The sequence below is a fragment of the Anopheles stephensi genome, chromosome 2, assembly GCF_013141755.1.
Source record: "Anopheles stephensi strain Indian chromosome 2, UCI_ANSTEP_V1.0, whole genome shotgun sequence".
NCBI classification, from domain to species: domain Eukaryota; kingdom Metazoa; phylum Arthropoda; class Insecta; order Diptera; family Culicidae; genus Anopheles; species Anopheles stephensi.
In genome coordinates, this window is record NC_050202.1 from 32,456,040 (window position 1) to 32,469,524 (window position 13,485).

At 45.5% G+C, this 13,485-nt stretch overlaps 1 protein-coding gene, 1 long non-coding RNA gene and 2 other non-coding genes across 5 annotated transcripts in view; 3 read left to right on the forward strand and 1 right to left on the reverse strand.

Annotated features, from left to right (window-relative positions):
• The window catches only part of LOC118505273 (matrix metalloproteinase-2), a 288,477-nt gene extending 287,935 nt beyond the window's left edge, over window positions 1-542 (reverse strand). Inside the window, exon 1 of the mRNA XM_036040836.1 lies at window positions 74-542. The gene's annotated coding sequence lies outside the window, so the exon portion shown is untranslated. The remainder of the gene's footprint in view (window positions 1-73) is intronic.
• On the forward strand, window positions 147-219 carry Trnar-ccu. Its single transcript has one exon. It is a non-coding gene; the product is annotated as a tRNA-Arg (tRNA).
• Window positions 543-699: 157 nt separating the features above from the next.
• Window positions 700-12,496, forward strand: LOC118505277. Of its 2 annotated transcripts, none has more exons than XR_004905404.1 (3): window positions 700-1,015; window positions 11,054-11,393; window positions 11,528-12,496. It is a non-coding gene; the product is annotated as an uncharacterized LOC118505277 (long non-coding RNA). The 2 variants fall into 2 exon arrangements; XR_004905405.1 differs by lacking the exon at window positions 700-1,015 and adding an exon at window positions 1,391-1,446.
• On the forward strand, window positions 3,189-3,260 carry Trnap-cgg. The gene has a single exon. It is a non-coding gene; the product is annotated as a tRNA-Pro (tRNA).
• Window positions 12,497-13,485: the final 989 nt, after the last annotated feature.

A 13,485-nucleotide genomic window follows, 5' to 3' on the forward strand; every position in this document is an offset into this window, starting at 1 on the left:
ATATATTTCTTTGAAAAAAAATTTCGGAACGCAACAAAGAAAATGCAATCAATTTAATTAGAACGTTACTTACTTCAGAAGGACCGTTTTGGCGGGTAAAAATGGCCGAAAGCTTAAAACATTCTACTGGCACGCACCATAACACCGCCCCAGTGGCCTAATGGACAAGGCACCGGCCTCCTAAGCCGGGGATTGTGGGTTCGAGTCCCATCTGGGGTAACCTTCCATAAATTCTTCTTTTTTCACTTTTTCTTTTGCCACTGCACTTCACTTTAGGACTAAGCATCATCCGGATCCGCCACATTCAATGGTGAGCTAGCTTCCGGTTTCTTATGAACACAAACAAAACACTAAACACTTCTACCACAGTTCATGCCAATGCTTAATTACATCACACAGTGGGAAAATACGCGTAAGAAGGCTTTAATCAACTGAGTAACACTATCACCATGAACAGGATCATCTTAAACAGTACTAGAACACTAAATTGGCAAGTATTTTGCTTATTTTACAACTATTTTCGGCTAATTCGTAAGCGACTCAATGGCACGCGCCACTAGCCAGCAGCGCGGTGCAACCAACTTAAAATGGCGCAAGTTTATTCTTGTCATTAGCTTATTTGACAATTAGCAAGGCCTGCTGTGTGGACCTCTACAGTATTCCAATACAGTCACACCTATCCATCAAACGTCTCGAGTGTTCCCACAGGACCGATCAGTCAGAGAACGATACACTCGTGTTTTGTCCTCATCCTAATATGGGTAATTAGATAGAAACCAGAGTGATGCACACACCCACACAAGCATCTAGTTCCCGGACGAAGAAGAGCCAGCGAAAGTTGCTCCTCACAAGTGGCCATATTTGCAGGCATCATAAATACCCATTTCAGTGATCTTATCGTTAATCGCACGCCTCTTCTATTATAGAATGCTTTCGTAATGCACCGTTTCCAGAGGATTCAGAAAACAAATGCAACAAAACCTGTCCCATGTCGTGTTGGTGTTGGAACCGGCCGGTAAGTAAAACTAATGAATAAGCAAACGCAAATAAGCCGGGCACGTTCACGGATCTGATCAACCAGTCGCCGAGTACCAACGAATTAGGTGCCAAATCTTCCCTCGACGGTCGAAATCTTGTACGCTCCGCCATGGAACCAGTTTCACTTGGGTCAGATCGTTCAGCACCTGGATGCTGCTCGATTTTGGCAACCAGGACGACCGACCGCGCATATCATTCGCATCCGCCTCATCGGAGTGCCGGTGACATTTTGCTGCTGCCGGATCGGCTTCGTGACCATTCGTCACCAACGGTACACCGATTGACTCGTTGGGCAAGCGGCCCAAAAGCTTGTCGCAGACACGGACCGAATGAATTTAAACCACCCCCGGAACCGGATCGTGTGCTCGTGTCGCACACGCAATGGGTCACGCAATCTGATGCGGACAGGTATGTCGCACCGCCTGCCTGCCTTCATTACACACTTAAGGTGTTATTGGCCGGCTCAGTCACCATTGCGGTCGCGCGTGTCACACCGTTTTGCGTCACGGCGCAAATCGTTTGACAAATTGAGATATTTGGAGAGAGTTACAACCGTAGCCCACCCTTCCACCTGTCCTGCCTCTGTTCGACGACTTGTTCCCACTGTCGTGCGGGGTCCAATTTATGACGAACGTCCGATAAATCCTCCACTGCTGATCGTACACAAGCGCGCGGTTTGTTGGCGCTTTCGATCGATGCTTTCGCTTTCGTTCGCCAACGCATGACGAACGCACTATGCACTTGGCTATCTCCGGCCCGTCCATCGGAGTTTATGGAAGGGCCATTCAGCCATTGAGCACTTAACTTTTATAGCGTGAAGGCCAACAAAAACCTTCCTGCCACGTGCGTCGCTTGAAAATTGCCATTATTTGCAATGTTGTGCCTGCCGGCCGATGGTTTATAGTGATGCGTGGTGCTGCTGGCGTGTGTTGTTGATTTACCACCGGAGACCAATTAATTTCGGTTAGGCGCAAAACGCCCACCCACCCAACCAATGTTGGCCGATGGTGGCAGCCACGTGGGATTAATCGAGTGTGAAAATAATTGCCCTATTTTCATTTTTTGTTGTTGTTAAATCAACGCCGGTGTTGATGTATCACTCCAAGTGGCGAAATGTGTTTTAGATTGTACAAAGGGAAAACATTTTTCACAAAAAAGTGCTCGCTCTTGTGCAATAGCATGAGGGGGGGGACGTTCGTTCACTTCGTTTGAAGTTTCGCTTCCCCTAAAGCACGTGTGTGTGTATGTACTCACGTGTGGGGCCTCTGGGAGTTACCAAGGCAGTGTCCAACATCTGCAACCATCGTATGCAAATGGGCTTACCATCCATCGATGGGTTTCTACCCTAGGGAGATAGTGCACAATCCTTTGCCCATCAACGGATTAGCTGTGTCGGATAATCAATCCCGTTGATCCGTCCCTTGTCCCTCGAGGGGACAACACAAGAGCATTTTTCAGTCGATCGAAACCTGGCGGGCACTGGTCAACACACACTTCCGCTTTGCATTACCATTTAGGAATATTGAATGTACTCTATAGTGAGAGGAAAAAAGGCCACACCACAAAGAACTTTCCGAGGTCAATCAACCTCGGTGGGACGACGCTTTCTGGCTCAACAGTTTAGGCGGATCCCGTGCCATCATTAATCTTTACAGCCGTACATTTTTTGTCCCCGGTGGCAAGTGCACTTCAAAAGGATGTTATCCGAGCGTGGTGTGAAAAAGTGGTGCAAGTGGGTCATCTCGTTGTAGAGATAGGGCAAATCGAAACAGTTTTGAGGTTATTGATTACATGGATCAGCCTATTTTGCACTTTATATGTACATCGTGGGGTTCTTATGATGTACTCCGTATTCCCGGACTTGTACAGTTTTCGGGTTCCTTGCCCCGATAATGTGTCTCTACTGTGCATTTAGGGCCTTATTAAGCACTCTTTTCATAGGATGTTGCCGCTTTACCTCTTAGGATGTTACCCAATTCCTGATTTGATGTAGCTTTTTTTAACCGCGACATACGACTAATTTTGTAGGGAAAGGAAATGTTCCTGCATAGCGGAAAATCGAAGCCATGCGATGTGGCAGCGTTAATGCGACCTACTCTCGGTAGATGGCGGTACAACCATTACGGAGTGTAGTGGTGAGCTCTACAAGCGGCTCGTTGGTCTAGGGGTATGATTCTCGCTTCGGGTGCGAGAGGTCCCGGGTTCAATTCCCGGACGAGCCCGATTCGGTGGAACTTTTTTTATTGACGAATGGTCTAGCCGCTTTATCGTTCCTAATGTTTATTTCATGTCCCACCAAAAGGCCCCCCGAAATGCTGCTTGTTAACTTTTACTTTCTGTTAAGCATCCGGTTATGCTTACTGCTGTTCGTCGCGTGAAGCCGATGGTGACACACTTTTTTTTAGAGTCCCCGTCCCGCTATCTTTGGCGGCTCGTGCGGCTCAATGACCATCGCAAGGTCGTCGCACGCAGGGGACAAAACACACGAAAGAGAAAGACCGATTATGTACGCACCACCACCTACCCACACACGCACTTACGCACGCCCGTTACATTCCCTGCCTGTCCACCCCGCGGTGAAATTCCCACTTCCAATGTGGATACCGGATGAACATTTTTAGGGCCATACTTTGCATACCTGGTCTTTGCGCACTTTCTTCGCACGATTCGCAGCTCGTGTGCTAGCTGTGCGTCATCTCGTGAAACGATTTTCATAGGGATGCTTATCAGAAGGAAGCGGATTAACGACGGTCTGCTTGGCGATCGTTTCCTCACGTGACGGGCTGGGGATTGGGAATGATTTATAAACGCGATCGCAACCAAGCCGGCGAGTTGTGTGTGTAATAATATTCCCGGGGTATGCGTTTCATCATTTTTACTGCCGCGACTTTCAATTGCGGTTACGCGTGTTTGTGTATCATTCATGATTTCCGTCATCGCTTTCTTTCACGTTTGCGGTGGATGCCTTTTTTCGATTTTTGTCAAGTGGGTGTAGTGCGGACATGAGGAGACCATCCCGGATGTGGCGGTTTTGGTCCGGTTGTCGGTGCTGTAATCGCTCGTTGTGGCAGGGGTACAGTTCAAGTGATTGTCGATGGCATGAATGATGTCAAATGGAGGTATTTAGGCGTTTTATCTGACATTTTTGTAAATAATTGCTCGCTAATTCGACAACCTGGGGGACAACCTGATCCAGGCTGAGTTAATCCTGGTTCATAGCACGGAATTGAGTTAACCGTGAAAACGGCACCTTATCCCGGGTTTGCTCGGTTAAGGTAGATTTTTTTTATGTGAGAAAATGTTTTAACTTTATTTAGTGAGTTTTTATTCTTCCTCAGTGATTTGAAATTTGAAATTTTGTGTTAAAAATATGATGTCAAGGATGCTTTTGCCAAATTTTGGTTTGATTACACCTCGTAGAAGTATCAAAGGCAGTGCTTTAACAATCGGATATAAAAGTGGTGTTATTCTATTGTCCATTACTGTATGTCTTTGAGCCAATCTAGCAAAGATGATTTTTTTTGGATTGATGTTACCTCTTTTCTGTTGAGACTAATTCATAAAGTTCTTAATTGAAGTTGAAGAAGAAACCACAAAATAAAGACGTCTTCTTTTTAATCTGGCGCTAGAGAGGGCCATCTGTGACTCGGAGGTGGAAAGTCCATCTTCTATAAGTCAATCCAGATCCTGACATACGCCGATGCCATAGATATCATTGGTTTGAGGCTCTCCTTTGTAGCAGAAGCTTACCAAAGGATTGAGCGCGTGGCACTAAACCTTGGGTTGAAGATTAACGAGGCGAAAACCAAAATGATGGTGGCACCACTAGCGGCCCTGCTAACAAACTCTGATCCAAGCAGAGGTGATGTACAGATTGGTGATCGCAGCTTTGAAGTCGTCCAAAAGTTCACCTATCTGGGGTCAAAACTAATCACCGACAACAACATTGTATTTGAGTTACGCGCAATGATGCTGTGTGTTAACAAAACATGTATAGTCCCATTACGCACATAAGCCTCTGAGATATGGACTCTGTCCAAAACTGACTAAACCCTCTTAGCCGCTTTGGAAAGGAAGCTGCCCAGAAGGATTTTTTGCCCCGTATACATAGAAGGTCAATGGAGTAGCCGCTATAATGACGAGCTCTACGAGCTGTACGATGATCTCGATGATCGTGCAGCTTATAAGGCTCGCCAGGCTCCGGTGGGGTGGTCATGTCATGAGAATAACAACGGATGACCTAGCCCTTGTAGTGCTATTAGGTCGTTCCGCAGACAGAGAATTACTGTGTTGTTTCGATAAATACTACTTATTGTTATTGCCTATTGGATTGTTTGCCACAAAGGCTGTACAATATTTTTCTTACGACCTGGCGGTATTGCTGCTTTACAAATTATATCAAAACTGAAAAAAAAAGATTAGCTCTAGGATAACTGTAGGATGAGAGGAGACATACAAGTTTCTGATCAGGACATGGCGACACAAAAAAAAAAACATTAAAGATGGAAAAGGGTTTTGTAAAACCAGGAAAAGCGAGGAAACAAATCAATTAAAAATAGAGAATACAAGTCGGGAACGGAAAGATGTCAAGGACATGGAGAAGTCAACAGAGCAGAGCAGAGCAGAGCAGGTCTATCGTTCAGTTTAGGTTCGTCGCTTTCATCCTATCCTCAAAAAAATGTGGGCTGGATAAAAGTTATCATTCTCTTCGTATAAATCAACATTGAAACTTCAAAATTACATATTGTTGTGTAGGCAGCCAGTATGTATAACCGCCACTCAATGCTGTAATGTAACTGTCAGCATTTGAGGTCAAAAGGGACTTTGGCTAATCCTGCGACTTTGGATTAGGCTGCGAACTAAGCCATTAGATGTTAATATATGTGACCTTTTAGTTTTTTTTTAAATTAATAAAGAACGGCATGGCTCGACCTTTTAGTTTTTATGTATGTTTTTTTTTATACAAAAAAAACTATGTTTACTATTCCCATATAGGTGTGCTTCCCGTCTCGAACCACAACACATATAAAACCACCCATGAAGATTGAATTAGAGGGCATCAGAGTATTCAGACTATATATGCGTAGCGGCTTTACGCTAATTGAAAAGGATTTTTTTATTCGTGTAGGACGGCCGTATTGCTTTGAAAAGGATTTTACCAGATCTGAAAATTTAATGAAAAGGCCGCTAGATTGTTCCGACAGTTATTAAAATCCGCTTTTTACTTTATCTCTTAAAGATGGCCAAATCGTATAAAATCCTTTTTTCTGGACTATAAAATTTGTGACGATCATACTAAATATATTCATGGTCTTGTGACGATCATGGATAATATCGCTGCCCGGGTCGCAAAATAACCACGAAGATCTTTTAAACATCCTAAGCAACACTCCAAATCTTGCTAGATTCCAAGATTGATGTTTGTTAGATAGTGAGTATGTCAAGTTTTGATAAGCCTTTTTTCTAGTTTCATATAGCATAAGTAGGATCACATAGGAACTTAGGCATTTGTCACTCTTGTACAGTAAATATCAGAAAACATTCTCCCACAGGTGCTTAACTTTACATATAAGCCATTAGTAAGCGACGTTAGGCTTCCCCAAAGATCATTCATTCATGCTTTCTTGGTGGCAAATTGCATGAGCAATTAAAAGATCAAAATTTCGATCAATTTTTCTATTTCTCATGATTTTGATTTCTTTTTCATTAATGCATTTCAAACTAAAAAGTCAGATAAATAAAAAATCCCTGGAAATATGTCATCCTTTATTTATTTCATTTCAATCTTTACTTTTGAATCCGTAAACATTCACATTAAATGGAGAGAATGATAAACTATCTCCTTCGCAACGTTGGCAGACACCGATTGTAGTTTGGGGACAATTTCTTTATTACTACAACATGTGCTAAAGTACGGAGCAAAATCCCAGTGTTGCAGTGCCAACTGCAACGGATGGCTTGGCCGGTTACAGCATCCCATAAGCCATCCGTTGTAATTATTTAAATCCACTCCATAAACTTACACGAACGCACAGCTAACCTTAAAAAGCCGAAGCATCTCCGCAAGATCGGTATCGGTCACGAAAGCGGCTGTTAGTAAAAAGTGTGCCGTGTCGCTAGTTTCGGTGTACGGCGGAAGCCCGACCGAAGATACGTGCCTTGGGTTGTTCCTGTTCCGGACCAGCTTCCTCACGCCTAGCCATCATTTTACATGCCATGACGTGCCCGTGTGGTTCCAGGATGAACCCTTTAGATGCATCTCTCCCCAACGATCGGTGACGATAAAATTGCAGTAAATCTGCTACCACCATACAAACGGTACGGAACGGTACCGACCGGTCGGCTTCTGTAAGCAACCGATTTGATTTGTGAATGCGTAACTTGCACAAAATGTACGGCTTCCGGTTTGCCGGGAACTTTCTTTCCCGGGAGAGTGCAACGCTGTCAAAAGTTGGATCGGCCGGTAGGCTTGCAGCGGATGAAAGCGCGAAAGCTTGCGCTCCTTCCCATGGGATGGTGGATGCAGGCTTTGGTGGTGTTTGTCCCTGAGGAAGCCGACTTTCGGTACGCAGTTGGCATCGTTCCACGGGAGGGCTTGGTTTCTGGTCCCACTGGTTGAGAAACACCGGGATACGGTGTGGCCAACGAAAAGAATGCCAACCATTCTGGTTGGGAAGGGAGATTTATCGTGTATTATCACAAACCCGAGTAGAGATTCCCACAGGAGAATATCATCGAGCAGCAAAAACCACCATCAGCCCTCGAAGGAGGACGGAAGGAACAGCCCCATCGTTAGCGAGATTGGTTGGCAAGACCGAGCAGCAGGGAGAAAAGAAATGACGCACAAAGCCAAACAAGCGAGCGTGTGTAAGTGTAGTTCGGGAGTGCATAAACGCAATTTTGGGTTTGTTTGCATCGAGCACTAATGTTTATCTTTTATTTTACCTTCGTACTTGTTCTTGGTTGCGGTGACCCAAAATTTAAAATTGCATCCAACGGAGTGCAATTCAAGAGGAAGGACGATCGCAAACACACGCAAGCAAAGGCTCGAGAACTGAGGAATGGGGAGGGGGGTTTTTCTTTTTTTTTTTTTGCGCCAACAGAGAAAACAGTCGAAAAGCGTGTGAGTTTAACTACTCCAAGCCCCTGACTTATCGTGCTGTACTACTTCATTGCCCGTCATCCATAAAGAAACCAGGAAGACACCGGATGTATATGGCGTTCCTGACGCTCGCTCGCTTCTTTTCGGGGAGTACCACAGGCGACAAGGCGACCTGTTTACGACTTACTGCAGCGCCCAACTGGCCAACCATCCAAATCCGACTGAAAAAGGGGATCGTCCACTCCCGAACTGGTGGACCCCCTCTACCAATTATCCCTCATTGCGTGATGGTTTTTGTTTTGCCACTGCAGATTTTCAATTTTCCCAATGCAGATAAGGCGCAAAACACATCGGTGGCCAAATGGGGTGGTGTGTTTTTGGGAGAGGTGGTGGTGGGGTATTTTTTTATCCGGCCGTTATATTTTTTGGGAGTCGTTTAATATTTCTGCATCACTGTACCGTTCAAAAGCTGTGGTAAGCTAAGGTAACGGAAGGGTGAACAGCTTTGTGGTTGCGCAGCTGGAAAGAACCACACACACACGGCTCTATCCGATTTTACTCCGGTCCGGTGAGGTGTGATGTGGCTGTGGCGCAATAAAGGGAAACGCTACTGCACACAAAACCAAATCTGAGGATGATATGTCCAGTGAGCGAATGTGGAGTAAATATTGACCTACATCGTGCGCTCGGTTATGCGCTATATCTTTACCCCCCGACCAGATAGGACCACCACAATCTGTGGGGAGGGGACAGTGTTCCTTTATTTTTGCGTCGATTGCTCCCAAACAATATTTGATATCCTCCGTGGGACCGAGAATATGGCATTTTTTTGTACACCAATTTCTGCACCCATCAATGGGCGTACACGGTGGTGGTGAAGAGTGTTAGCGGATTATTTTATTCGTCTCGCGGCGCCGTTTGGTGGTCGGAGTGGGGGGGATTTTTTTTTGTTGGTTCTCCACCATCAGTTTTATGCACCGTACGCCGATGCAGCTATAAATTTATCTGGTTGATGTTGTAAATAAATCTGTGGTGGTGGATGAACGCAACGGCAGCGTGATCGAGGCATTATGGTCATGTGCTTATAGTTGGCCAGATTTTTGTTGTTCGTGTAAGCTAATTTCTATTTTCACACCGAGTTGCTTACACGTTAGGCTTTGTATGGAGTAGGTATCTAGTAAAAAATCACAAACGCACATCCTTTCTATCGTACATATCGGAGAGGGGTCACCGACAGGTTAAGGGTGGTCGGATCGCGAATCTCACCATTGAAGCGTGAAGCCTCTTTTTCTATGGAGTGTCCCGGGTAACGGCACTTCGACGGGCAGATGTTTGGCTAGGCCGTTTTTTCCATTTCCATCCCCCGATATACGGAAAAAGGTCATCTGTGTGGGATGTTGAAAGCGTGGGGCGAGCATCATGAAATATTGGGAAAAAATGATAACCACACAACAACAGCTGGTTGTGTGGTGGTGTGCGGTGACAACACGGTCGGCTCTATGGACAATGTGTGTTGCTGTACACTGACTGGTCTAGTTTTTTTTGTAGTCCTTGTTTTCACCCCTCATACAGGGACACCTGTTTGGTAAGGGAGCATCAATTTTGCTCCACATCGCTAGCCCTGTATTTGGATGTGTCCGCTGCTTTGCGCAACCCAGTGTAATGCTGCGGCATTTCAATCGCTCTATCGGGGTGACGGCGTGTCCTGCTGTCGGCGCGAGATTTGGGCTGCGTTAGCAAATAAATTATAAACCCAATGCAACAGGAACATTGACCCCTCCCCCGTCGGGTCAGCGATCTGGCCGGCAGGTTGCAGGTCTACGCAATTGATTTTTCACACATTTTTTCCGTTTTCTTTTTTGTTTTTATTGCGCTCGGAAGGATTATTTTTATGATTTTTGTGCTATCCGCAACCAGGGATACGGGGAGGAGTTTTAGATAAAAGCTGCCTGAGCTTATGCCGCGACACTATGCCACTCGTAAAAAAAGGTTACGTTTACACTTTTGTAATCCTCAATCGGTGGTGGACAGAGTTTTTAAACAAATAGGTGTCTCTTCTCATCGTCCATTGAATTGTGGCACGGTGTGGTTGTGGTTAATTTTTGCGTGCCATGTCTGCATGTGCATGTGTCAAAAAGCGCACCGCATTTCAAGCGTGGCAGTTTAAAAAAAATTGCCGCTCGTCTGATTGTGCACGATTCTTAACGCCTGGAAGCTGTTTGATAAATGACCATTTAGATTATTCTACTGCTTTCTACAACACCACCAACACCATCACCAGCGTATGTTGTTATCACGGGTGGACGGGTGATGGGTTTGGTCCACCGACCGATAGTATTATTTATGGGTTCGACGAAAAGCGACCGTGAATCGGGTAATACCTATCGACGTGTGATAAGTGAGATCGGCTTAATAAGATTTGTCAAGTATTTAGATCTGCCGTTCTACTGAAACTTACAAAAATCCTGAATAAGTCAAAAACTCAGATGATCTTCATAGTAAATATTGATTTTTTTCTTTGATATATTTTAATTTTCAAACCCAACTCCTCATATTCATAGACCTTTGAACTGGAAGCCAAATGTATCATAACAGCGCGATTACATTGAATCAGGCCTGTACACGGTCGACGATAATTCATTGAACGGAATAAATCAACAGCAAATGTTTTAATTCCCCAGCACGCGTTGCACTTTCTTATCAGCAGCGTTTGATCGTGTAAATTGGCACTGAAAGCCTATCAATCTACTAAAGGATGAGTGGAAAGTCAGACGCGCACAGCTGAATGATATTATTTATGAGACTGTTGAAAGAGGAGGAAAATCCATTTGTAGAATATTATTATACTAAAGCACTGGACTAGAGGCACTCTACTGCATCCTATCTAACGATTTCTTTTTATTATATTTTTAGTGATTCGAGAGTCCGCATCGGGTTGAGTGGATTGAAAATGTCCGAAATTAGGAATTCTAAGTGTGACGTGACCCACCCGATACCGTCAAATATCCGCAATTTCCACGACAGAAAGAGCAAAGATTGATGCAAAGCTCCGGCCAAAGTTATTCTTCCGTGGTAGTTTGACATAATTATAGACGTGCTTCGGGAACAAGCGATACGCGATTAGCGTAGAAATTTAGCACACTAGTCGAAGAATAGCTACTAGACCAATGTCTGTCCTGACTAGCACCAGGTCTTGAATGCGGCACGCGTTTTCACATCGAGGATAAGGCGCGTCGAGCAGGCAGGACAAGAGGTAAGTTATGTTTGACGTACGGACCGGACCAGAATGGTGATAAGCAAATGTACTCCAACGTTTTGGAAGGTCCACCATCGGAATGTGGAGAATGTTCTGGTGACGAGTTTTTGCCCGCTTTCATTTCATTGTAGCATGTAGCAGCAGCAACACATAAAATCTGATATGTGACCTACCCGTCCATTTCCCCGCACATTCTTACAGCAGAGAAAACGGACGCTCTCTCGCACTCCAATTCGATAGCTTCCTCGAGCTACCGGACTGCTTCCGATGATTGGAATTTTTATCATCTTCACAACTTACTCACAGACACAGTCCCGGCGGTTTGCTCCTTGGAGAGTTTGCATAGGCCGTTTGTCTTTGGATTTCTTACCGTTTCCACTTGTACCCGCCGCAAGAAAGTCGAAGAGAATGGCAAATTTTCCGCTTGAAAAATGATTCGAATAAAAGGAAAAAGAGCATGCCCTGCATCGGAAGGCCAACAACAGCCGTGTGGTGGTAGTATGGGCACGTTAAACCGGAAACAAGGCACGTAGCGTCGGCCCGTTGGCGACAGTTTTTCCCCTGCGTGATTCTTCGACGTGCCGAACACAGCAACAGGAGAGTGGAGAGAGCGGGCGGGCGGAAGGAGACATGGGATTTTCGAACGGGGAACTTTCCCTCCTTTTCGCTGTTCCGGGGATGGAGATTTTGCATCAATTTTCTTTTACACTCGGACGGAGCCGACCGTCGACGTCCTGTCGAGTTTGGGGCCGATGATTGGACCACCCCATGCCCAGATGCCGGTGGTGCATCAGGGTGCTGAAGAGATAAATTGATTGTTGTAAAGTTCGGACCGGGACTGCTACCATTCTGCCGAGGGCCAACGGAAGACGTTTCTTGCCTGGTATTGGAGGCGAGTTCGATTCGAGCAGACTTACTGTCGTCGGGCGGTTTTTTTTGTCCTCTTCTCTGATTATGTTAGAAGAATGAACAAATAGCAGCAGCATCGGATGGGTCGCACTCGAATAAGACAAAGCCTCCCGAGGTTGTTGCTACTGTTGCCATCGGATCGGCCACCAGTTCGAACGAATTTTTAATATCCCAAAAACCTACTGAACTCTCTCGCTCGCTTCGGGAGGGACTCTTTTTTTTTTGTGCAGCCTTCCATTCAATCCCACAGCTCGTACGCAATGCGTTTCTGCATGAATTGTGTGGCAACACAAAGCGAATGGACGGACTGTGGCCCAATGGCCCGCTTTGCCCTGGAGGACACGCAAAGGACACTTACACGATCGACGCGCTATCGACATAAAATAAAGTTTTCCCTTTTTTTTGCGCACGCGAAAATTGTTCCGAATGGGGCACGAAATAATTTATGGGTTCGCGATTTTCGGTTGCTCGCAAATTTTCTTATGGCCCTTTCGAATTGAACTTTTTTCTTGGTTCGAATGCGTTCGAGTGCTAGTAGTTTTTTTTAGTACTGCTAGGTTATTCCGTGACTGACCAACGCGAATCCAAAGAATCTCTTTCGGGTTTGGTGGAAGTTTTGACATGCGAACAGCGTCCGTGGCGGAAGCTACGCACCATCGAATGTTGCAATCTTAGGGCGATTGCTAGAGGCGCTGAAGTGTCGCCTTCCCTGCTCTGGTTTTCAGCCCCCGGAAACCGAAAGCTGCAACGGATCAGCAGATTTTTATGACAATTTTGTCGAAATTAGTTTTCAACACTCGAAGCTCTCGCTTCCAAAATTTACGACCAACTTTACCGGCCCCCTTTCCCTGGCCGGCTCCATGGCGTAAAGTTATTTGCGCTTCACGCGCCCCATGTTGGCCGGTGGTTCTCAGTTGCTGCACGGGGGGAAACTATTTCCACAATTTAGCCTTTCTTATTTTACGATTTGCTTGCTCTAGCGGATGGGCGATACCCGTTTGGGGCACGGCGCTCGTTGAAGTTAATCACTGAATGGTGAGCGTTGGTTGTTTTGGTCGTCATTTGACATCACTTTACGATTGGTCCGAGAGGACTGGGGCTGACCTACAGCTACATCGGTGGAAATTGATTCTCTAGCCGGATGCTGCTCGAATTGTTTAATTTTCAACCGATTTGTATG